We start from the raw sequence: 24,837 nt of genomic DNA, 5'->3' as shown, positions 1-24,837 counted from the left end.
TGGCTCTTCCCTAACTCTTCGAGAATCTTTTCTTTGTCCCCATCAGTGACCCCTGAACAGGAGCTGCATGCCTTCAACTGGAGTAATGGACATTCATACCCCCAGCTTCCCTTCTCCCTCCTCCTGGTAACTGGACTCCTCTTCTCTTCTGGAAAATCCAGGTCTCTGTTTATGGGTTTTGGGGGGAAGCTGACTCCAACACCTGCTCCGGAGGTGGGGGTTTGACTCACACCCAGCCAGTCAGAACTCTACAATACTGTGGCCTCCATTATTGGCACGGGGATGGGCACAGGATCCAATTCGGGCCTGGGACAGTCAGACCCAGAACTTTGGGCCAAACCATTAGGAGAGCCCTCTCCTCAGCCAGCTTCAGAGCTGGGAGAGCCTAAGTCTGAAGCTGCAGTTGCCCATCTTGCCCCTCTGGCCGCCCACAGAGAGCCCAGGGGCTGGATGGAGATAATAAGCCCCAGCCCTGAGGACATCTGTGAGCCCATAGATCAAGCCATGCCTGAGACCCACTGTTGGACTTTACTGTAGCGTGAGCTAAACAACTCCCTATTTTGGCTTAAGCCCTTTTGAGCCAGGCTGCTGTCACTTACTATGGAAGGAGTCCTGATTAATGCAATCTATGCCTTGAACATCTGAATTGTAGACACCCATTAGCGGTTCTGGGGTTCTCAGCTAAGGCAAGTTGGGGGGAGTGAGTAGGGGGTGGAGCAGTGAGCCCACAGAAAAGGCACCTAGAAAAACACATGTGAGGAGTAGTGAAGAAACACAGAAGGGGACCCCAGGGAGATGTGACAGCCTGTTGTCATGGAGACCCCGCAGCATAGACCATTGGATGAAGGATTTTAGAGCTGGATTTTAACTCAGTGGGAGGAAAAGTTACTGGAGACTCTCCACTCTGGGCTGCGAGGAGGTAATGAGTTCCCCTCCCATGTGGACATGTAAGAGGAAAGTGTCTAACAGGATGTCATCTGGGAGATTCAAGCATCAGGCGCAGGTTGAACTAGATACCCTTGACATTCCTGCTAACCCTGAGCCATGATGAATCCATTTTCACTATGAAGAGGTTAGTGTTTGAATCAGGTCTTTTTCATTCGTGACCCAGCTTTTCCAGCAGAGAAATTATGTTTATGAGAGTAGAGTTGCTATGGAGACAATTAAAATGACAGATTCGATGCTTAAAGCAAAGAAGCAGAGATACTACTGTCCTTAAGAGTATGGCCCCCATCCTACCCCCTACCCCAAAGCCCCACGTACTTCTCTTGTTACCCAGCACATGCATGTAAACCGGGAGGCTCTGAGAATGGGAACTCAGCTCCCAAAGGCCCAGAGTGGCAGGCTAGGTAGGCAGGGGGCAGAGTGACCATCTAGATGCTACCTCCAAGGTTTGCTTTATGTGGGGGTCAGGAGGTCCGGCTAGGGTCTGGCTGAGGACTTCTCTTGATCACTTCCCACTCAGCATGGAGTCCCTGACTGGGACCAGTCTCTCTCCTCCTCTCAACCCAGAATCACTGTTCGTTCTAAAACGGGGTGAAGTCCGCTGGTCTCCCAAGCTCTCAACTGAAATGACACTGCTGTGTCTTTTTGGCTTTTGTAATTTTTTAAAAAGAGTATCACCAATTAATATTTTTATCTCATTTATTTTTTAAAGATTTTGTTTATTTATTTGAAAGAGAGAGCACGAGTGGGGGTGAGGAGCAGAGGGAGAGGGAGAAACAGGTTCTTCAATGAGCAGGGAGCCTGACGTGGGGCTCAATCCCGGGACCCCAAGATCACAACCTGAGCTGAAGGCAGATGCTTACCCGACTGAGCCACCCAGGCACCCCAGTGATCTTTTTGGAACGTTAAAAATCACCATTTACATGCATTTGTATTTAGGGCATTGTTTTGAGAATCATTTAATATTAAAAGAATTTTCCTCCAATTGATGATGTTTGTTTTTCCATTTTGATGCTTTTAAAGTGTGTATGTGTGTATACGTGCATGCACATGAGTGTGTGCTTTGTTGGTGGTAGTGAAGTCCAGTTAAAATTCATGGAAAACAATTTCCAAACTACAGATTAGTTGTTTATAGGCTCTTTCTTTCTTTCTTTTTCTTTCTTTCTTTCTTTCTTTCTTTCTTTCTTCTTTCTTTCTTTCTGGAATCTATATGTATTTTGCCATGTCAGCCATTCTTGAACCACAGGTGTTTTTACAGCATTTTTGTAGGTGTAATGGAGCCATTGGGATGCAGCTGTCTTTTCACTAAACTTCCTCTAAAGCAAACATTAGAAACTTCGTCCTTATCTCAACGGCTTCCATGTCTCCTTTTCCTGTTAGTGACTTCTCCCTTCTCCCTCCTTTGGGTAAATACTTCTCATGCCTGGGACTCTGATGATCCATAATCCACCAAAATAAAATGTACAGATGTTTTTTTAAATGGGCCAAAATGGACACTTTTCACATCTCACTCCTCGGGGTATTTTATGGTTGGTTTTTATTTAGGGGGAAAGGATGTATGTATCATCCCTTTTGGCAACAACACCAGAGCCCCTCCCCTGACTTTAAAAGCCATGTCCTTGTAACCCTGACACCAACACAATCGTGCACTGGTTTAAAACTAATGAATTATTATGCCACCACATGTTCTTAGGAAAAAACTAAACATATAAGTACAAGTATAACAAATGTGTAAGGGTGAGGTTTCTTTTGATCCGACCCCTTCTCATCCTGGTTCCCTTGTAAGAGGTAACCGTGTTATCAAGCTGGTCTGTGTCCTTCCAGATCTTTCCTTTTGTCTCTCTCTCTCTCTCTCTCTCTCTCTCTCACACACACACACACACACACGTAACATATGCATCCATGTATTTCTTTAAAAATCATGAGAGAAAACAAACAATGGATTCGGTGAAAGGGCAGCCAGGAGTACTCACGAGTGTCAGAGCAAGAAAGAGCCTTAATGACCCCGTGGTCCGACTGCTCATTGAGCAAACGTGGTGCTGGGCTCCCGGGTGCCTCTCTTCCCATGAAACTGCACTGTGATGTGAGCCACATTTTGATATGTGGGGCTTTAGATGCGCAGGCAGATGTGTAAATACTCGTCTCCCAGGCCTGAGTATGATTTTTAATAATCGAATATGGAGCTCGAGCCAACATTTTATTCAGGCACTAAATTTAAAAGTGGAGCCAAGAGACCTTTAAAAATTTATGATCCCACAAATGCAGGGAGTTTCCCCCCACGATCGCTGTCTTAGAACTAAAAGCATAAAACCGGCCCTGTGTGGCTTGGCTCTCTTTCCCAAGCTCCAGCTCAGGGGTACTCCTGAGTCTCAAGCTGGCTACCCAGGCCAGGGTCTCTCCAGCTGGTGGGGGCTGGCACCCTGTGCCCTCTCCCATCCCCATCCCTGCCCCAGGCCCAGGAAGGTCCCAGTTATCACCCCTTCCTCTCCCTGCAACCCTCCGAGCGAGCAAGCAAGCAAGCGAGCGCTTGAGTGCCCTGTGATAAAGATAGTGTTTCGACTTGAAAGAGTAATTGCTGACACACATTACTGTTTCCCCGGAGGAAATCAGTCCAGACAAATTCTCTACAAACCTAGGACAGCAAACTCGGCAGTTTATGATGGCAGCCTGCTTGGTTGGCTTTTGGTCTCCCTTGTGAAGTCGTTCTGTTTCCTTTTCAAGACTTGTGTCCAAATGCCTGCCAAGCCAACAACACCCTGAATCCTTCCCATCCTGCCAGGCCCATCACCAGGATCTGGACCTCTGAGGCTTGGGGACAGCTGTGCATTTGCCTCACACCACTTGGGAGGAACCTAGGGGGGACACAGAAAAGCCATCCTGTGTGAGGCACCGGTGGGTGCCTAGAAGCTGGTAGATGGCCTTCCACCCTAGAGAGAAGAAGCCCATTGGATAGATAGTACTTTCATAAGAATCTGTGTTGCCAGGCTTGCTTCATTCATTCACACATTCGTTCAAAATGTATTTATAAGCACCTATTATGTATCCACACAAACACAGAGATATCATGTAGTGATAAGGTCAAGAAAGAAAAATAAAACAAGGCAGAAAGGATAGCAAAGATAAGAGGTGGATTTGTTTTTTTATCAGTGGTGGTCAGGGCTGGCCGCCTCATTGATTGGGTGCCATTTGAACAGAGACCAGAGATAGATAAGGCTATAAGTCATGCAGCTGCTTGATGGAAGAACAGCTTGGGCAGTGAGAACAGCAAGTGCAAAGGTCTTGAGATAAGAACAACAAAAAGGCAAGGTTGGCTGGAGCAGAATGCGTGAGGCAGTAAGTGGGAGATTATATTAGAGACAGAGAAGGAGCTCATGTACAGCTTCGTATGCCGTTGTAAGAATTTGACTTTTCCTCCAAGTAAGAGGAGATGCCATTGAAGGGCTTCCAGCAGAGGAATGACAGTATCAAATTCACATTTTAACAGAATCATTCCGACTCTCAGTGTTATAAAGACCATGACAAGATTGGAAGGAAGGAGACCAGATAGAAGGTCATTACTGTCATCCACCCAAGAGATACTGGTGGCTTGGATCAGGTTGGTAGCATGGAGAGGGTGAGTAGGAGAAGTCCTGATATATATTGTAGAGTCAACAGGAATTTGGCTTAAATGATTGGGAAAATGGAGGTATTTTCTGAGATGGGGCAATTACAGGATGACCACCAAGGAGTGGTAGATTCAGGAATTTGGTTTTGGACCTGCTGAGTTTGAGATGTCTTTTAGACACCCAAGTGGATATGTGAACCTGAAGTTCAAGAGAGAGGTCTCATCTAAAAGTATGCTCTAATATGGGATTTAAAGCCATAAGGCTGGATAAGTAGCCAGAGGAGAAAACCAACAAAGACATGAGTGTGAACAGAGAAGAAAAGAGGGGGAAAGTCAGGAAAGGGAAAGGAGGAAAGAGCAGGGATGGGAGAAGGAGGGAAAGAATCTGAGAACTGAGCTTACAGGTGCCACAACATTTAACAGTTGGGTGGGGAGATAGTGGAAGATCCAATTAAGAAAGTTTCCTTTGACGGAGAGCGTGATCCAGGGAGGTGTGGTATCCTAGAGGCCAAGAAAATGCTTCCTGAAGTAGAGGATGATCAACTATGCCACACTCTGTAGAGGAGCCGAGTAAGATGAGGTCTGAGACTTGGCCATGGGCTTTATCCTTTAATATGACCTTGAAAGGAGCTTTCTCGGTGGAGACAAATCTGATTGGACCGGGCTCAAAAAAAAAAAAAAATGGAAAAAGTACAAGTGAAGATAATGAAAAGAGATGATTGTTTTGAGGAGTTCAGTGTGAAACTCCATAATACTAAATCTTGGTGTGGCAGAAAGGCCACTCAATGCCACCATAGATTTCCATGAAAGTGCATGACCCAAGGCACTGCATTTCTTTGGACCTACACTGGAGATTTTATCAACTGCATTTTTTTTTTTTAAATAGAAAGACATTTCTGGAAGGTACAGCATCTCTACTGCCCTCTTTTTAGTAGAAAAAAAAATCCTATCACGCAAATGAAACTTGCCATCTAGCTGTCCAGTGAATGGCTTCTTCCAGGCTCTTTCCTCTTTCTTGGGGTTTGGAGGATTCTGTAACTCCTGTTTAAAGCTTTAGAGACTTTTGAACAATCCGACTCTTTTCCAAATCAATAACAAAAGAAAAATACTTGGTCTTTGACAATTCATCTCCATAAAGAATCATGGTCCACGGACACCTTGGTGGCTCAGTCGGTTAAGTGTCTGCCTTCAGCTCAGATCATAATCCCGGGGTCCAGGATCTGCTTCTCCCTCTCTCTCTGCCCCTCCCCCAACTCATTCTCCCTCCCTCCTTCCCTCTCTCTCTCTCAAAAATAAATAAATGAAAAATCTTAAAAAAAAAAAAAAAGAATCATGGTCCAGGTGTAGTGCTCATAACCATCATCTGTTTAATCGCTTAAAGGCTACAAAATAATGTGTTTTCACATGTATCATTGTACTTGACCTTCACAGCTGTATACGATGGCAAGAACAATTAACTCCGTGTTACAGAGCAAGAAATGGAGGGTTACAGAGATCAGAGATTTGTCCAAGGTTATTCAGAAAGTAAATGGTCACCCTTCATGCAGCATGACTTCTAGCTCCAAACTCCAAGGGTCTTCCAAAGCTTCCCAATGCATACCTGCTATGGGATGGAGGGGACACAGCCCTGAGTGTGAGACAGACAGCTAGAGAAATTCTCACTGGACTTTTTCCCTGCACTGAATGGGTTTTTCCACCGAAGTCCATCTCCAATGATAGTGAAGTGGCTTCCTCAGCTCAAATCTGTGTCAGAGAATGACACTGGGGGAACATGAAAACCCATCTCGAAATGCCTCTGCAGGCTCTCAGAAATCAGGAGAACGCACCACATTCTTAGCACTCCACCTGACCCTTATCTTTTACAAATGTTTCATGATGGTTGCCAAGACTTCCCACCAACCATTTGGACCATGAGTCAAATGACTAATTGGCAAACAATGTTTCCAGAGCCTTGATAGACCACTGCACTATTCTGATGGAAGGCTGCCCAGGTATGCAAAGTCCTAATGGTAATGGGTCCATGTAGTCTTTGACCTCACATCCAAAGTTCTCAGTTTTGAATATTATTAATGTGCAGACATTGAATCTGGATTTGTTTTGATCCACGAGCAACAGCCATTGTGGTATTGAAACACGAGTAGACAGACATCCACAGATTAAGAGAAAGTTCAGAAACAAACTCAAATTTACATATTCATTTGTTTGATAGAGGAGGCACTTCCAAGAAGTTAGGAAATTAATAATGATTTAATGAAATTGTGCCAAGGAAATTGATTAACTATTTAGAAAATACAAGGTTAGAGCCTCACCTCACTTCCTGCGCTCAACTAAATTCCAGTCCAATTAAAGACATAAACGTAAAACTAAAACAAAGCAAGAAATAGACCAGATGATAAGATTTTTATCTGACCTTGGGCTGCAGAGGATCTTTGTAAATATCCACACAAGGAAGGGAACTGTGTATAAAAATGTTAATGGTTTGACAACTTAAAATATTTTTCTGTTTTTATTAAAATAGAGCCCTGGTCCCTTTGGCCATCTCCCACCCTTCCTGCTAAAGTCCCTTTCCACTCCTCTCCTCTGTCCCTGAGGACTTCCGGGATCCAAAGAGCATGTGGGAAAAACTATTCACTCGTCTTGAAAAAGGGAATCCAAAGACCCAGAGAGGGGAAGCAGCTTACCTCTGAACAAACAACTTGAGGGTAGTAAAGAGCTAGACTGCCTGGGTTTGGATTTCGGCTCTACCACTTACTAGCTGCGTGATTCTGGGCAAAATCACCTTCTCTCTCTGAGCTTCAATGTCCTTATCTGTAAGAGAAGTGAAAATGATATTGTCATAGTGGTTTGTTATGAGGATTAAATGAATCAACCAGCAATGCGCTAGGAATAGGACCAACTCACCGCAAGTGCTCAATAAATGTTAAGTTTATTGTTAGGGCAGGGCTAGCCTTACCTTACACTGGAGGACAGGACTTAGATGATACAGGTCCCCACAGTGGTAGGCACCACTCAGGGCTTCGAACGCTCAACAAATTCGTATTTTAGATAGAGGCTGAGTAATCGTGCACAGTGCCATTCCTTTTAGATCTATCCTTTATGTTAGCCTCACAACAGTGGGATGCAAACAGGGTGAATGGGATTGTACCCATTTCAAAGATGATAAAAGTGAGATATGAAAGGCCTTGCTCACAGCCGGAGTTGGGACGAGACTCAAACACCTCTGGCTTCTCTGCCACAGTTTCACACTGAAAACTTCACCCTGCTCCCTCCCCCTAACCAAACAATAGCCATGGTGTCCTTGTTGATGTCATCAAAAGCCTCCATTATAGAGCCTGTTATGTACCCAACCCAACACTAATACCGCATGTGTATCATCCCATCTAATCTTTAGAACAGCACTATGGAATAGTCATTATTATGCACATTTTACACAGAAAGCAATAAAAGCCTAGAAGGATGAGGGGAGTAGCCCAAGGTCACACAAGGCATACAGAATGAAATCCTTCTTCAAATGAAGGCCTATATGATGGCAAGACCCTAGTTCTTTACCACTCTTCTAAACCAGAAGAGAAACTGGGAAGGCCCAGTTCTTGCCTTAGAGACATCAATAATCCACCTCAGGGAGATAACATGGCTGCAAATAGGCATCCCCTGGATTCAGACCCAAGCTGTCTGATTGGAGTTCCCGTGTTGCCCTGCCAATGAGTCTGAAAACAATAATACTAAAATGCTACATGATATTAAAACACTAAAATAATAATACAGAAAGAAATCATTGTGTACCTACTAAAACAAAAGCCCCAGGCCACACTACATGAGAGCCACAGAGATGGAGCCATTGCTTATTAATACACCAGTGGATTCAGCCAACATATGTTGAGCACCTGCCATGTGCCAAGCACTATTCTGAACACTCTGGTGACGTAAGCTGCATCTTACTAAAGGGTTTGCAAAAAAGGTTGGGGAGAAGAGACACAGGCAACTAGACAAATAGTAATTAAAGATGAAAGTGCTTGCTTAGGGAAAGAGTTGGTTGGCTTCCTGGTTCTAAGACGATGGATCCGTGGTCTCTGCCCTCAAAACGCTCACAACCTTTTTGAGTAGACAAGACACACAAATCACCAAGAGAAGAGTTCAGAGATAAAAGTAAGTAGCGTTGATGATTGTGGGAAGGCCGTAAATGAATTGCCAGTGGAGGAATTTGAACAAAACACAACCTTTTTGGAATGGTTAGCAGAACTTGCCTAGCTGGGAAGGTCTTGAGCAGGCTTCCATGCCCAAGCTGGTAAAGCTGTGGCTGAGATCCATAGTTAGATACTGTTTTCTTGAGTTTAAAATGAAAAAATTAAATAAATAAAATGAAAGATGTTGTCGCCCTTCCCTCCCTGTCCTTCCTCCCCTAGTCTCTCTCTTCTAGATACCCTGTTCCATAGATCCCCGTGTCTGATGGAAATTGAGGCAGGGAGAAATTGTGAGGACACGTCCCTTTTGCCCCGCTTGCCCCTTCCCCAGATCACTCCTGACCCCAGTGTAAGGAGACAATATTGAAAATAGTTCAAAATAATCCCGCTAAAAACATGAATCAAAAAGTCGCGGCTCCTGGACATGTTTTTAAAATTGCTTAGTTGCATGCAAGTCCCTTTAGTGCTCGGAGGACTTTAATAAAATTGATTTTCTGAGTATAGCCTTTTAGCAGCTACTGTATAAGCTTGAAATATGAACCCTTCATTGTTGAAAGTGTTTCATTTTTGCCCTGTTGCTAATGATGAAGGGAAAGTATGGGTTTGGAATTCCGCGTGGCTGACATTCTCATAATTAAATAGTATTAATAATAAAGCTTTGCAGATTTTAAACAAACTGGCACAGAAGTGGCACAGTTTGCCATATTTCATTTAGAGACCACAGCAATTAGCCCTTAATGAATAGTACACAGCGGCATAGAAGGGAGTTATTTCTACACGTCGTTTATTTGCCAAATCACAAAAGGCAACATTTTCATTCTGCTGATTGAAAATGATTCCCGGGATTTCTTCTGAAGGCCTCTTAAGTAATTGCTTTGTGAAACCTGGAAATAAATAAATAAAACTACAGAGAGGAACATTAATTGCTTTTAATATCTGCAGTCTAATTTCAGCAAAGCTTAGCACACCAATAGCTCCTGGATATCAAGCCATACAACAATGGACTAAAAATAGAAGGCTCATCATGGATGATATATTTAGAGCTGATGTTTTTCGTTTATAATTTTAGGAGTGATCTGTTCCCAGGCCCTGTTACTCCTCCCTGCGAACTGACACTGGGGGGTGTTTTTAGAAGAGGACTTGTGGGTGGGGCGACTAGGGAGTTGTTGCCAAAGGAAAATGATAACGCTTGTCCCGGAGGAGAGACACGAGAAAGAGCCATCCAACTGTCAAGGTTGTGAGCGACAGAGAGATGATTATCCTCCTATGGTCTTCCTCAAAGCTTTGGAACAGAAGAATAAATTAGTTCTTAAAAGGTAGGTGGGTCCTAGAACAAGTTTTACACACTTGAAAATATTACTTCTTCCTTACCTTTGGGGCTCAATTTTCTTGGCTGCAAGTTACGCAGAGGAAGGGAAGGGCAAGATAAATTGATTCAGCTAGACAACGTCTAAGATCACCCGGGCGCTGGGGCAAGCAGACAGTCCGGCTTCCACATGGCATCTGCTGAATCGGAGTTTCCAAGGACACCCCTTGGGGAAGTGTGGTGGACGACCCTGAGTACCTGGTAAGTTTGGTCAGCAGGTGCTCAGGCCTCAGGCTGAGGGTTGGCCATGGCCCAGTGCGTCGTGGGGGAGGGCAGGGGCTGCCTTGCTGGGACGCTGGAGGAAATCACGGGTCCCAGCCGGCAAAGCCCTTCCAGCCGGTCTACAATGTCCCCCCCACCTCACCCCAGGGCACGGCTTACCCTTCAGTGTGACCTCAGAATGAGCAAGCGGTTGTGTGGAAAGAAATCTCCAGGCCCAAGATGGAGTCGCTTCTGCCCAGGGGCCGCAGCAGCGACCCGAGGCTTACACAGCCTGCACGTCCCCGTGAGTGTTCCACTTGACCGGAAACACGGCAGATCCAGTCAGCCAGCCCCCCGACGCCAAACCAGCTCTGCGCTCTGTGCTTAACTTTGTTTGTCCCTCGTTCATTTTCTGTCCTTCTCTTCGTTCTTTACTCTTGATCCTACCCGAGCTTCCTGCTTTCCGCTCTGCTTGGCAGTTCACCCAAACCCTCGGGAGCCGAGACTGCCCAGTTCATGTTAAATAAAGTCTGTTTGTATCACCCAAATTGTGTTCTTTAATCATCTCTAACAGTTGTAAGGAGCAGGATTAAGGGGAAGGAAGTTCTAACAAGGACTGGATGGGAGGTCAGCTGAGAACGGGGGAGGCAGGAGCCCCCATGAGGGGAGAGATGCTCCGTAGGGTGTGGTGGGCGATGGTGTGAAGACAGATGAGCAGACAATTAGACTATGGTGATCTCACTCCCTTGTGTGGCAACATGCTTGGGGATCTTCCCCTCTCAGGGCCACAGATTCCCTGGCTACAGAATGAAATGGGTGAACCAGACACCAAGGACCCCTTCAGATCCTGACACTACATCTCATAATGCTTGGCAGCTTGGCTGAGGGCTGGTCCTGACCTCTGCTTGGATAGTCCAGCCTCATTTTGCCTTGCGCTGAGGGCCTCTGGGTAAAGTGCTTTGGTTTGGTCTTCTAGTGAATTCCAGATGAGTGTAACAGAAACAAGCCAAATCTAGGTGGCCAGTGCTCAATCCACTTCCAGGTGTTTTAAGAATTAGACACAGTCTTAAATAGGGTAGTTTGGGGTGTTTTTTTTTTCTTTAATATCCTAGTCTTTCTTTTTTTTTTTTTTAAGATTTTTATTTATTTGACAGAGAGTGAGAGCACAAGCAAAGGGAGAAGCAGAGAGATAGGGAGAAGCAAGCTCCCTGCTGAGCAGAGAGCCCAGATGCGGGCTCAATCCCAGGACCCCGGGAACAGGATCCAAGCGGAAGGCAGAGGGCAGATACTTAACCGAGTGAGCCACCCAGGCGCCCCTCCTGGTCTTTCTTAAATGAAGAAAAATTAAGAACAACCCAAAATAAATACCTGTCATCAGACAGATAGCAATCTGCTCTTAAACATTTTCATCTTTTATTACCATTTCACCTTCCCTCCCAAACCCTCCTGCAAGCTCACTGGTAGGACGTGGTCCCTATAACCATGAGCACCAGCACGGAGCACCTTATTGGCATACAGCAGGTGCTCAATTTGTGTCCGGTGAACTAACTGACGTCTTCATAATTTATTTAATGTTTCATTGTGCTATTTCCCATGTATTTTGTCCTCCAGTCTTTATCATTGTTCTTTGAGGTAGGTGGGTAGGTGTGAAGTGGTATCTCACTGTGGTTTTAATTTGCATTTCCCCGCACGACAAGAGGTGTGGAGCATCTTTCCATGTGCTTGTTTGGGCCTCTCTGTATCTTCTTCAGAGAAATATCTCTTCAAGTCCTTTGTGCATTTTTTAATTGGTTGTTTGGGTTTCTGTTGTTGAGTTGTGGGAGTTCTTTATACTTTCTGGATATTAATCCCTTATTAGACATACGATTGCAGTCGCATTCTGAGGGGTGCCTGTTCACTCTGGTGATTGTGTCTTTTGATGCAAAGAAGCTTTTAAGTTTGATGGTCCAATTTATTTTTTTCCTTTTGCTGCCTGTGCTTTTGGTGTAATATCCAAGAAATTTTTGCACCTGTGATTTCGATGTAGCCAAATTTGGGAACTATCAATCTGGCCCATAGGCTAAACTTTTTTTTTTTTTTTTAAATAGTGCAACTAACCCTTTCACCTTTTGCTCTTTTTGTTTTTCCAGATAAAAACTCAAGTCAGAAAACCTATCTGTAAAAGAAAAAACTTCTTGGATGGCTAGTTCTCCCCCAAATGAGTGACTGACCCCTGGCCCACCAATGTCCCTCGGCAATAACTCCTGAACAACCTCCACAGGCTTAACAAACATTGCTCTAGTGATCTATCCCCACACCTCTTTAAAAGGGGACCTGAGTCTTAAAAAAGGAAAATGGGTTTCTAGAAATAGTCTTAGCCCTCTGTTGGGAGGCAGCTGAGAGCATCTGTGGGGACAGCCAGAAGCCATGAGAACCCCTTGATTCCCCACTGATCAAGACGACCAGTTGGTGTCAAGATCAGTGAAGAAGATAATTCTGTGCCTATGGAGAGCTTTGGAATAAAAGCACAATGCTAAGGTAAAATGAGATAAGTTTTCTATCAAAGAAAATACCACTCAAGTTTAGGTAGGTAATTAATTAATTCACAAGTAGATCCAGAGTGGGAGCGATTACTGAACAATGGTTAATGATAAAGAATAAACCCTAAGGTAAGCGATGATCAAGAAGATGAAACAGTTTTAGTTTGGAATCCTATTACAATTCTATTTCAATATAAATAAGCTGACACCAGAAGCAAACGATTAACCCCAAAGCCGCTGGCTGTTCATTAGCTAAGGAATAATTTTACATTTCATTATTATTCATGCTGGCTAAATTTCCATTAAAACCAATTTAGTAAACTGGCCTGCTGATGGGTTTGAAATTAAAAGGAGAGAGAGAAGGCAGGGAAGGGACAAAACACGAAGCCGTCATCTGAGCATCTAGGGATGGGAAAGTCATGGGGGGCAGATTGCCACTTTAATTAAAGATAATGTCTCAATTCACTTTCAAAATGAGTCTCCGGAAAGTGCCTGGGAAATTTTCCCTGGCCAGAGCGTCTGGCTCATTCACGGAGGGGCGATTTCTGTTGCCGGGATGTCTGATTGAAAGGAGGAACGGCCGGTTCCCAGCGCAGCCAGCTCGCCGTCCTGGCCGTCTGCTGAGCAGTCCCGGCGGGGAGAAAGGGCTTTGGGGCGAGCTCCTCAAATAGCTCTGCTAGAGCCCAGGCAGGGGGGTCCAGGCTGCATTCTTTGGGCCATTACGCAGGCTTAAGGGCTTTTATTAAACATAGAAATGTGACCAAACTACCAAAGACTGGCTTAGCTCACACTTCGGGTGCACTCGCTTTGGCAGAGCCCTGAACTAGGTACTTTCACGAAGTAGCTCATTTAATGCTTTTAACCTCTCTACTGGGGTAGATTCTAACACTTGTCCCCATTTTGCAAATGGGAACGGCTGAGACCCGGGGGGTGAGTAATGCTATTGCTCAGCCAAGATGGCACAGAGGCTGGAGTTCAAACCTGGGCCATTCGCCCCTAGACCTGCGTCCTTCACCGCTACGCTGCGCTGCCTCTGGACAAAATAATAAAACAACTCTGTGTCTTTTAAGTACATCCATCAACAGGCCACAAGGTACGTGGTGAGTCGTCAGTGGGAGCCAATGGGCAAAGGTGAGTGGAGGACGAGCTGTGGGGGATTTTGATTGCCAGGCCAAGGGGTTTGAACTTGACTCTTTGCAGGGGGTGCTCCCCAGAATGCAGTGGCCAGTCCACTGGGGGTCCGAGAACAGAGTTTAAAACAATATTTAGCAATTACATTTTTTTTAAGATTTTATGTATTTATTCATGAGAGACAAAGAGAGAGAGAGAGAGAGGCAGAGACACAGGCAGAGGGAGAAGCAGGGAGTCCGACATGGGAGTCTATCCCTGGTCTCCAGGATCAGGCCCTGGGCTGAAGGCGGCGCTAAACCTCTGGGCCACCCGGGCTGCCCTACATTTTTTTTTAAGATGATAAGAAATAAGGGACTCCTGGGGGTCTCATTCTGTTGAGTACCCAGCTCTTGATCTCAGCTCCGGTCTTGATCTCACAGTTGTGAGTTGAGCCTGGCACTGGGCATGGAGCCTACTGAAAAAAAAAAAAAAAAAGGAAATAAATTTAGGTTGCCTATAAAATTGGGTGAAAAAGACCAGCCTGATTTAAGAAAAAAAAAAAAAAACGCAAATTTATTTAACACTTCACATGTACTCTTCCTATGTATCAATCAGGCTTTTCATTTCCAAGTGCTTTACGTTTTAACTCTTAATTTTTGTGATGTATATGGCAGGCATTATTGTTCATTTCACTACAAATGAGGAAACCGAGGCAAACAGAAGGTTGTTTATCCTAGATCTCATAGCCAGCAGATGGCAGAGCAGGGATTTGAACCCAGGTGTTTGTCTGCAGACTCTGTGCTTTTTGCAATTATTCTTGGTGATTAAGAGTATAGGAGGATAGGGTGTAAAAATCATGAAGGCAACTATCTGATGTTGAGCATCTGCTCCAGGTGATGTACTCGGAAATGTACTCTTCCTGAGGACTGCCAGGAGAGGTTGCTCAGAAGCTGGCTCACGCCTACGGGAGAGGCACTGGAAGCAAACCTGTGGTTCTTAGCCAACAGGGCAGTATTCCCGGCACATTTCAAGGATCAGGTGTCCACATCAGAAACCAACCCAGCTCTAGGAGCCCAAAATCACTTTGTGGGGGGAAATGGAGCTTTTTCTTTCACGTGCCTGGATCAGGACAGCACCTGCTCTGGAAGCCAGAGGCCTCAGGGACTACAGAGCCCAGCTGCTTTGGAATGCAACAGAAGAAAGAGCAAGAATCTGGCTTTGGGTGACTCCAATGCAGGAAGTATTATGTACCCACAAGAGAAATAGCCATGCATTCTCTCCTGGCCTACAGGAGTTCTCAAAGGCTAGTTCCTTAGGAAGTCTTGAGCAGGACTCATGTTGGCTTTCTGCTTCCCATCGGTGGACAAGGTGGACATGGAAACTCTATGGTTGGTGAGTTCCCTACTTGGATCACCCCCCACCAAGGATCCCCATTACCACCTGGACCTGCCTGCCCTCCTCTAAGCCCGGACGAGTTAGAGACCGTGTCCTGTGCACCTTCTCAGTCCTGCGTGGTCACTTAGGCATCAGATGCCTGATCCAGAAGAGCAGGGTAGTCACCCAGCCTGGCTCTGCCACCACCTGCTCTTCCTCCATCTAACTCCATCTTCCTCATCTAACCCTGGGCAAGCCCTGTAACCACAGTGCCCATTCTCTTCATTGGAAAAGGGTACTGATGGCAGATCTACTACTTCATGTGGCTGTGTTGTGAGGGTTGCCTAGATAATGTATCTGAAATGTTTAACGCGGTGCTGGGCACATATTAAATGCTAGATAAATAATGGCCATGACTCCCAATAATAGTAATGCAAGTGTCAAGTTTGATGGCCAAGATCTGGGGTTTGGAAACATGCAAGGCTCATTTACAAGCTTTGTGTAAATGCCTATGCTGGGTTCTCCACCAAGGATCCACCTTAACCTCCCAGACCTGACGCCTTCTTCCTTTTAATAGATCTGCTTTCCCCCCAGGCCTGGGCAAGCCCTCATTTCTCTACCTAATGGGAGAAGCGATTCTTTGCCAGAAAAGGGGGAGACATCCTTAGAAAGGCCTCTAAAAGGCTGCCATTTATGGTGCAGAGAGAAGACCATAGCTACTCTTTCAATGACACATGGACAAAAGCTCTTGTTGTGGACACAAATAAGAAAAGTTGAACCCTTTGCCCAGTGTAATTCACTTCATTTATTGACCAGGGTTCTCTCCCCCAATCCCCGGTTCCTTTGCATTTGTCAGCGGTTCAGAGACCCCTGGCATTCAGCATGATTTGTAATGTAAATTATATAATTGTACTTTCACATATTTTAACATCAAATGAAATGATTGACTACAGAATAGGAGCTGTCTACAGGTGGGGGTCAATTACCATCTGAATAATCACAGTGCCACACAAGAATAGCATAGCCGCTGAGCGTGACATATTTTTATCTCTATGCATTTCAATGAAGTCAGGCTGGTACATAAAAGGTTATCACCTAGGAAACATATTTTCCTAAGCACAAGTTAAACATGCAAGTGAGATCAGCAAAGATATTCAATTTAGCCAGTCAACCCTAACCTATTAATATTTTAACAAAATCCAGTGAGGATAATTTTTTTCTTTGATCCCATTTCATGTGAGCAGCCGGGAAAGGGAAGAAAAATTAAAAACAAAATAGTCAAGCATACAGAATGAGGTTATGCATTAAGTGGGCTATTTAATGTTTCTGGCATTTCATAGCCCAGGGGAAAGTGTGGATGGATTTAACAATCAAGAGCTGTGTTCCCTTGGCCACAAAGTTCGAGAAACATAAAATAATCTATACTTCCAAGCTGACAAATCGTACCTGACACCCAGCTTCATCTCACCGGGACTCAGGAGATCAGCGTTAATCATATGTTACAGGGAGTAAAAAGAAAAGTAAATCACACCAGGCTGAAAAGTGAGATGGAAGGTCTTCGGGCAAGGATTTTAATCAATAATATGTGCGATGATCACCAGAAGCTATTGTTTTAATCTTCCAATATGAAAAGAAACGAATGCAAAACACAAAGCTACCAAGAACCAGCCCCACTTCCATGATGCCATGTAAGAACCAAAACCAGTCTGGCGGCTCAGCTTCCCATTTTGACTCATGACACACACAATTTCTTTCTAATGGGATAAAGTCAAGCCCATCCTTTAAGTTGCCTATTTCTGGAGCCTCAGCTGCTGCCCAGGCCCTGGCTTCTAGGCTTGCTCGGTTTTTCTCATGCACTCTATGTCCACCGGTTTCGTGTGTCTGGCGTCCATTCGTACTTCTTCTGAGGGCATCTCCATTATCCTTGAGCACCTCCCCTCCCTGGCTTTCAGCCCCTGTGGTTTGGGTTCTGTTGGCTTCACCTCTGGCTCTGGGGAAGGGCATGTCTCCATCCTGGCATCACAGAGATGAATTAGTTCAGGCATGGGTGTGTGATTCATTAGAAATCCATGAATTGCAACCTTGAGAGTCCTTGGTCATACTGTCATGAAAAAAGTTTGCTAAGGATAGAACTGTGTGCCCCCCAGCCCCCAAATTCATATTTTGAAGTCCTAACTGCCAGTACTCCTCAGAATGTGCCCTTATTTGGGCCTAGGGTTGCTGCAGATGGGATTAGTTAAGATGAGGTCATATTGGAGTAAGGTGGACTCTAATCCATTATGGTGGACCCCTAATCCAATATGGCTGGCATCCTCATACAAAGAGGAAATTTGGACACAAACAGATATGGATAGAGAGAACCCTAAATGAAGACATTAGAATGATGGTTCTGTGAGTCAACAAACACCAGAGATTGCCAGCAAATCATCAGAACCTCAGTGAGAACCTGGAACCAATTCTTCCTCATGGCCCTCAGGAGGAACTGAAGGGGTTCAGAAAGAGCATCTCCAAGATGTGCCACTTTGGCATGGGGATTACTGAGAGCTGAAGTCAATCAAGGCCCAAGAGACTAAGTGAGAGCTTTTACCCCGCCCCCTTAACTGCCTAAAAGATTTTACTAAGGGACCTGTTCCAGAAGGAGACTATCACCACAGATAACTACCAAAAATACAGTCTAAGTATGGGAAGCTGTGGGGAAGCCTGGCAAAGCCTGGGTCCCGTGGTCTCTACGTGGCATGGCAGACATTTGCTTACCAAACATTTACTCTTTCCATCTTCCTGTGAATTGTCTCCCTCCTCTTTGAAGTCCCAGACCCCAGTCCCCTTCTCCTTAGCCCAGAATGGCAATCTTAGCCTCAATTAGGCCTGAGGCTCTCATATTCTTCTGGGGCTCCCATAAATAGGTAATTAAATTAGTTTTTTCCCTGTTAATCTGTCTTATGTCAATTTAATTAATAGACCAGCCAAAAGAACCTAGAAGGGCTGGGGAAAAATTTTTCTACAGAACTAATCCAGGCAACATTTTGATCTCAGACTTCTGGATTCCAGAACCATAAGGCCATCAATTTCTGTTGTTTTAGCCACTCAGAGTATGGTACCTTGTATGGCAGCCCTAACAAACTCATCCGGAGGCCTGTTCTCTTTTATTCCCATGTATTGGGAACTTTGAAAATTTAGGTTTGGTATGTCCTGTGCTGAAAGTGATCTCCTAAAATTCATACATTAGAATCCTAACGCTCACAGATGGTGCTATTAGGAGGTGGGGCCTTCAGGAGGGACTTAAGCCATGTGGGTGGAGGCCTCGTGAACACGGTTAGTTTCGCATAAAAGGCAGTCCTGAGAGTTCCCCAGCCCCTTCAACCATGTGAAGACACAATGAGAAGTCTACAACCTGGAAAACAGTGATCGCCCTACCATGCTGGCACTCTGATGTCAGACTTCCCACCTCCAGAATTGTGAAAAAATGAATTTCTGTTGTTTATAAAACTACTTGGTCTGTGGCATATTGTTACAGCAGGTCCAAGGGACTAGGACAGTGTGACTAGCATTTATCTTGCCTGGAAATGGAGCCAATAATTGGAAAAGCCGAGCCAGACTTACAGAGATACGTACCTCAGGTGAATGTTGCCTGAGCCCCTGGATCCATCCATACCTGAAGTTCAACTCCTGATTCTGTGGTTATGTGAACCATTAAATTCCCACTTTTATTTAAGCTGCTTAGAATTGCATTTTCATCACTTACAACCAAAGAGCCCTAAATGATTTATTCTTGAAAGCAGTCACTGTGATCTTAGGATGAATTAATAGGTGTGAAGTCTTTAGAACAAAGGACATAATCATGTTAATTAGACCACAGGAAGGTTGTATTCAGTTTGAGGCATCGTACTTTTAAGAGGGACGTGGATAAATGTGAGCAGAGCGATTGAGTGGTGAGAGAAATGGACAGTGAATCTCAGGAGGCATAAGGGATGCTTGTCCTAGACAAGAAAAGAGATTTATAGAAAACATGATAGATGGCCTCGAATATCCACAGGCCTGGCAATTAAAGGAAAGATTGAGATTTATTCATGTGTCCCCTAGGATAGAACTAGGAAACCACAGGAAGACAAATAAAATAGTGATTTTTCCAATGCTTCCAGCTATCGGAAAAGGAAATGAGATGCCCCTGAAAGCAGTGAGTGCCCTATCACAGGAAACATTCCAGCAGCAGAGGGGAATTCCAGCCCCTGCGGGTACCTATTGAATGGGAAGATTGGCTGGATGACCTTGAAGCCCTTCCAGCTCTGATTTTTAGTTCTATGATCCTACCACTAAAACCCAAGTGAACTTGGACATGTCCTTCCCCATTTTGGGATCTCCGTTTCCCTATCTATAAAATAAGGAAGTTGGACCCAGTGGTCTGCAAACATCCTCCTGACTGGAGCATGCCATGATATCAGGATTCCAAGTCAGTTCTTTCCACCTCAACTTCCATCCAGTCCCTGGGGAAGTCTTTGGGCTCACTCCTAACATGCAATGTCACACCACTAACCTTTGATTAAAGGAACAGCTGACACTGTCAGTGTGGAGCTATTGGTGGCAGGAGAACACAAAGCAGGGATCATTTCACATTCTTTTCCTCTTTGCTGTAATTAAATTACCCACTCCACAGCTGAGAATTGAAGGATAGTAGGAAACTTGTAATCAGTCTGGCTATAGATTTTTTTCCTACATGGCCCATATTAGTCACACAGAACACTTGAAATCAATGGGCCAGTGAAGCCACAAACTGGTTTGAAAGATCCTGGGACTTAGGAGCAGGAAGTGGGACGTTCAACTTATCTCATGGCTCTAGGTTGCACCTTCACATCTGCTGTTACCCTTTGCAGCCCCTGGTCAGACTGCCAGACACCCAACTGCCAACTCAGCACAGCCTTCGGGTCTGATGTTGCAAAAGAGCCTGGAGATGTAAGAGAAAATATTCTAGTGTTGCCCAGCACGGATGTGGGCTGAGCCAACAGGGAAAAGAAATGTCTGTTTATAATCAAGAAAGAAATCAAGAGCTGATTATGGGAGAGCTTCTGTCCATTGTGCTGGAGAAGAAGCTCCGAGACGTGCTTGGTGAGTCAAATCCCAGCCATTTTGAAGAGACCCCATAGTGTGCTCCATGATTTTAACATCTGCTTATTGTCTTGGCTTAATTAAGCTCTTCCTTGATGCTGAATTATTTTTCGACTCAACGATCTTTTCTTGAACATAATGTTTAAAACAAACCCCCTGCCACATGAGCAGGAATGCAGTCTGTTAAGAACATCTATGAGTTGCCATTATTTTGAGAGCTTTGCCTACTTCTGTCAGTGAGCCCATTTCTCAGGCTGGGACGGGTTCTTGGAGACTGAGAAAGTCACAGTGATTTTTTTTCTCCACAAAGTTTCATTTGTCATGAAAATGAACCTTTTGATCTCAAATTCTGAGGGTCTTTCACCTTAAAAGACTTCGGGCAGAGGACCCACACATCAGAAAGACATGAACAGCCTGGAAAACAAGCCCTCCCCCACCCAGGATTTACAATCTCAATAGGATTCCCTCATGCCTGCATGAAGGGTCTTGAGCCCATGCATGCCTGATGTCACTGGCATCTCCCCACACCCTTGTTCGAGAAGGAGGGCTGGAATTATTCTCAGCTCCCCATGGGAATGGAGGGTGGGCAGGAGGGAGCCTGAGATTCGGAGAAGGCAAGTGTTTTGCCCAAGGTCACAGATCTGGTAACGCAAGGTCAGGGTTGGAAACCAGATGTCCTGATTCCATGTCCACCAGACTGGAAGCTTCTCAATATCATTCAAAGCAACCTGTATTTTAAGAGCATGCATTCCTGGGGAGCCTGGGTGGTTCAGTGGGTTAAATGTCTGCCTTCAGCTCAGATCATGATCCCAGGGTCTTGGGATCCAGCCCTGCATCTGGGGGGGGGGGGGGGCTCCGCACAGTGGGGAGCCTGCTTCTCTTCCTTCTGCCTGCTGCTGCTCTGCTCTGCCTACCTGTGTGCTCTCTCAAATAAATAAATAAAATCTTAAAAAAAAAAAAAAAAAAAAAAAAGAGGGCAGCCCGGGTGGCTCGGCAGTTTAGCGCCGCCTTTGGCCCAGGGCCTGATCCTGGAGACCTGGGATCAAGTCCCACGTTGGGCTCCCTGCATGGAGCCTGCTTCTCCTTTGCCTGTGTCTCTGGCTCTCTCTTTATTTAAAGATTAAATAAAATCTTTAAAAAAAAAAGAGAGAGAGAGAGCATGCATTCTTGACTCTTTAGAAATCTGTTTGCTAATTCCTTACAACAGTGGTTCTTGAAGTTGTGGTCCCCAGACCAGCAGCATTGGCATCACCTCCAGAACTTGCCAGAAATGTGTTTCTTGGGCCCTCTCCTAGACTTCTGATCCCAAATCTCAAGGGGGCAGGGGAGCCAGAAACCTGTGTCCTCAGGCCGTCCAGGTGCTCCTGAAGCACTGTCAACATTCAGAATCTCTACCTTAGAAGGCGGTGGAGATGTGTGTGTTTACTTGAAGGGCTTCTTTGAAATCCAGGCAACTGAAAATGTAAACTCATCCCCTCTGAATTCCATTTGGTGAAGGCCAGAGCCCAAAGCCCTGAAAAGCTTGTTACGATTCAAAGCTGCCTTAGTTGGCTCTGAGAACACAGGAATAAAGACGCACTCACACTCACATGTAGGGTTGGTCGCGAATTCTCTGCCAGTCACTCATCAGTGGTGCAGGATTGAGCCCCACTCAGCCGCACGGCTGATTGTATCCTGGGCCAGGGCGACCAGTTCCTCTAATCCTGTAGTCTTCGGGAAACAAAGAGCCAAAGTCTCCGGGATGTCTGGGGTAAGCGGAGGAGACCAGAGGGGTTCCGGTTTCATCTGTGTTATGCCAGACGGACTATGAATGCGTCTGTATGTTCCTGCTACTCCCCACACTTGCTCCCTTTTTGGACTCAAGCGTTCTGCTGAGGGACACATTAATATGCAAGGAAAGCAAACATCCCCAGAAAGATGGAAAGTACAGAGAGTCAGTGATTACTCAAGTTGGAAGAGCAGGGACTGGTTACTCCCCCCACACTCAGATGGACTCCAAGGCCCGCTGTAAAGCAGGCTTGCTTGGAGCGCTGGAGCGGAGTCGGCGCAGGCTCTCCCGTCACACCAGATCCTCTTCCAAGGACGCTGTCACAGATGATGATGCCAGGAAGAGAGACAGACAATAGGAAGACAACTGCAGTGTCTTCCAAAGGGAGGGCAGTTTCGGGCAAAGCTGAAAGTTACGCACAGTGATATGAACCAAGGATCTTTGCAGATTGGTGGTTCTCAGGCTGAACTTGGCCTGCAGAAGAGTTTCGTTCCATCCACACTGGGTCCAGTTCCACAGTTTCATCTTAAAGGTGAATTTGTGGCCTCTAAACAAAAATCAGGAAATTTTATACAAAACTACTGGATTGTTCCAGAAAATTCTGGTTGCACTGGGTCCACTTCCCCATGTGATGGGGACCTCCCAGTCTCAGTTTCAGCCAGCTGCCTTTTTTTTTTTTATGTGACTTACTCGACCTCAGCAAACATTTGAGTTTGCAAGCCCTAATTTAAGCAAACCCTGCCTGAGTTTCTACCATTTAGTGTCTGAACACCAAACTGGTTTTAGTTCCCTGCTATAGTAGAACTGTGGTCTCCTGGGCATTTGCTTTCCAGTGAGTGACTGGGGACAAGACATGGACAATAAAATTGGGATCTTTAGAAACCAAGTCATGTAGAAATTTAAAATCAATGATCCAGTAAGTGTTCATATTCTCTGCCAATAAAATCGAATGAAGAATGTCACAATCTATAAAATGATGATTACTAAGAAAAGCTAACAGAATTACTTATGTATTTATTACCTGCCTCCCTATGTGACTAGAAGCCCCATGAGGGCAGGGATTTTGTTTTGGCCCCCTGCTAGATGCACAGTGCTTAAGACAAAGCCTGGTACACCGGGGGCACTGAGCAAATATTTGTCGGGCAAATGAACAGTAGGATTTATTAACTCTTGGCTGATGCTAGGCTTTGTTCTATGCACTTTATGAGTATTAAGACTTCAGAGGTGCCCTTAAACAAATAAGGAAACTGAGACAAAGAGCAGGTAACCAACAGCTGGTAACCAGCTGGTTAGGGGTGCAACAGGATGAAGGGGCATGTGGCCCACATGCCCAACCACTGGTCTATCCTGCCTCCTCCCTAAGCTCACACTGTGGCTCCGTTTCTTGGGCTAAAACTAATAAATGAATGTTCCTGGAGCCAGACCAGGCCTTCAAATCTCCTTCTGGAGCAAAGTAACTACTCACTAAAAGAGTGTTGGATTTGAGTTATTAAAATTACTATTTCTCTGGGAATAAGAACAGAGGTCTGTTAACAAGACCCTATAATCTAATGAAAAAACAAGAAGTTAGGATGTTAAAGACCCTCTCGGCGCTCTGTTTCTATTTCTGTTTCTTCCGAAAGTCAATCACTCCACCTTTATAGGTTCCTGTTTTCCCATCTATAAAAATCGAGAGCATACTTTTCTCCTACATCCTTTCCCTGGGAACATTTGAAGGCCCGGATGTGATGGAGGAAAATTCAAAACATGTAAATATTAACAATAACACAACTTCTCCGACAAGATTTAAACACTGTTTGCAATTCATTGTTTAAACACTGTTTGCAATTCATTGTTTCATTGTCCGTCCCACCCCAGCCTTTCCACCAAAAGCTTTGTTAGCAGGACAAGGATCGTTAGTTAGCTCCATCAGAATGAAGAAAGTGAGACCAGGAAGCATTGCCTCACTCACCGAACATCACAAAGTTTGCCAATAGTAGAGCTAGAATCCAGCCATTTCTTCTGGGCCGAGTGTGGTTGCTGAACAAATACTATGGGAAACATGGGCTGTGGCTCCAGATATGCTCTGTGAAGCATGGGGTGGGAGAGGGGGCACGGTAAGCCACAGGACCAGACAGGGGAGATGAGAAGCTCTCTGTTCCCAGAGCCGTGGCAGACCATGAGCAAATTAAGAGAGGAGGGATGAGGACAGAGGATCCCAGGTAAAGGGCATTTGCAAGGTGGTTCAAGGAACATTCCAGAAGTGGTTTAAATGGGAAAGCTGTGCTGAAGTGGAGCTGCTGGCAGATATGAGAAGGGACAGGTGGGTTGAGACCTTGAATGCCAAGGCTGAGGACTTACACCTTTTTTTTTTTTCTTTCCCCTAAACAGTTAGAAGCCCAGGAGGTTTTCTCAGTAGGATGAATTTGGGTATTGGCGGTAGCCAGTCCTGGGTTCAAATCCTGCAGTTGTTTCTGTTTCCAAACAAGCATCTCCATTTCCTCTTCAGTTTGGCGGATTTGAGGTCGGAAAGAGAGAATGTCTGCAAGCTCCCAGAGCCTGGCACTCAACAGACAACAGCTCCTTGCTCTGATCCTCCTGAGGCTGGCTGGACAGGAGGCGAGGAGAGACAGGCAGGGGAGATGAGAGGCTCTCAGATGCCGGGCTGCGAATTCATTAGTGATGTGAAG

The 24,837-nt window shown here is 45.2% G+C and overlaps 2 long non-coding RNA genes across 2 annotated transcripts; one reads left to right on the top strand and one right to left on the bottom strand.

Moving 5' to 3' along the window:
• The first annotated feature begins 8,530 nt into the window (after positions 1 to 8,530).
• LOC112660284 (uncharacterized) lies at positions 8,531 to 24,460 on the top strand. The gene is made up of 7 exons (XR_003136823.3): positions 8,531 to 8,695; positions 9,800 to 10,046; positions 10,131 to 10,297; positions 10,466 to 11,246; positions 12,427 to 13,947; positions 14,820 to 17,873; positions 20,169 to 24,460. It is a non-coding gene; the product is annotated as an uncharacterized LOC112660284 (long non-coding RNA).
• LOC125754060 (uncharacterized) lies at positions 9,488 to 10,767 on the bottom strand. The gene is made up of 3 exons (XR_007407331.1): positions 10,478 to 10,767; positions 10,102 to 10,294; positions 9,488 to 9,614 (listed from the first exon to the last, which is right to left on the bottom strand). It is a non-coding gene; the product is annotated as an uncharacterized LOC125754060 (long non-coding RNA).
• Positions 24,461 to 24,837: the final 377 nt, after the last annotated feature.

This window comes from Canis lupus, chromosome 2 (genome assembly GCF_003254725.2).
Source record: "Canis lupus dingo isolate Sandy chromosome 2, ASM325472v2, whole genome shotgun sequence".
In the NCBI taxonomy this organism is placed as follows: Eukaryota; Metazoa; Chordata; class Mammalia; order Carnivora; family Canidae; genus Canis; species Canis lupus.
The sequence above is the reverse complement of the archived record's forward strand: the minus strand, read 5'-3'. Positions and strand labels throughout refer to the sequence as shown.